Source organism: Pollicipes pollicipes, unplaced genomic scaffold (genome assembly GCF_011947565.3).
Source record: "Pollicipes pollicipes isolate AB1234 unplaced genomic scaffold, Ppol_2.1 Scaffold_4740;HRSCAF=5597_pilon_pilon_pilon, whole genome shotgun sequence".
NCBI lineage: Eukaryota > Metazoa > Arthropoda > Thecostraca > Pollicipedomorpha > Pollicipedidae > Pollicipes > Pollicipes pollicipes.
The window spans coordinates 28,783,952-28,784,197 of record NW_023596545.1 but is presented as its reverse complement, the minus strand read 5'-3'; positions in this window follow the sequence as shown (position 1 = coordinate 28,784,197).

Below are 246 nucleotides of genomic sequence, written 5' to 3'. Positions count from 1 at the left end.
TCTTCTCTCTCTCTCTCTCTCATTTTAGTTTCGGTGCGATCGCTTTGCGTTTGAAAATCCCACCACACCACAGCCTGTCGTGATTTTGGAGAAGCTCGGGACAATAACCAGACAGTGAGGAGCTACTTCGGGGTGCGGTAGCACGCGCAAAGCATCACATCCTTGCCACCCACGTGACCGAATATTGAAGCAATTATGCAGCATCATGACCCCCAAATTCGAGCAATGGCCGCTGCCTGCACGCAC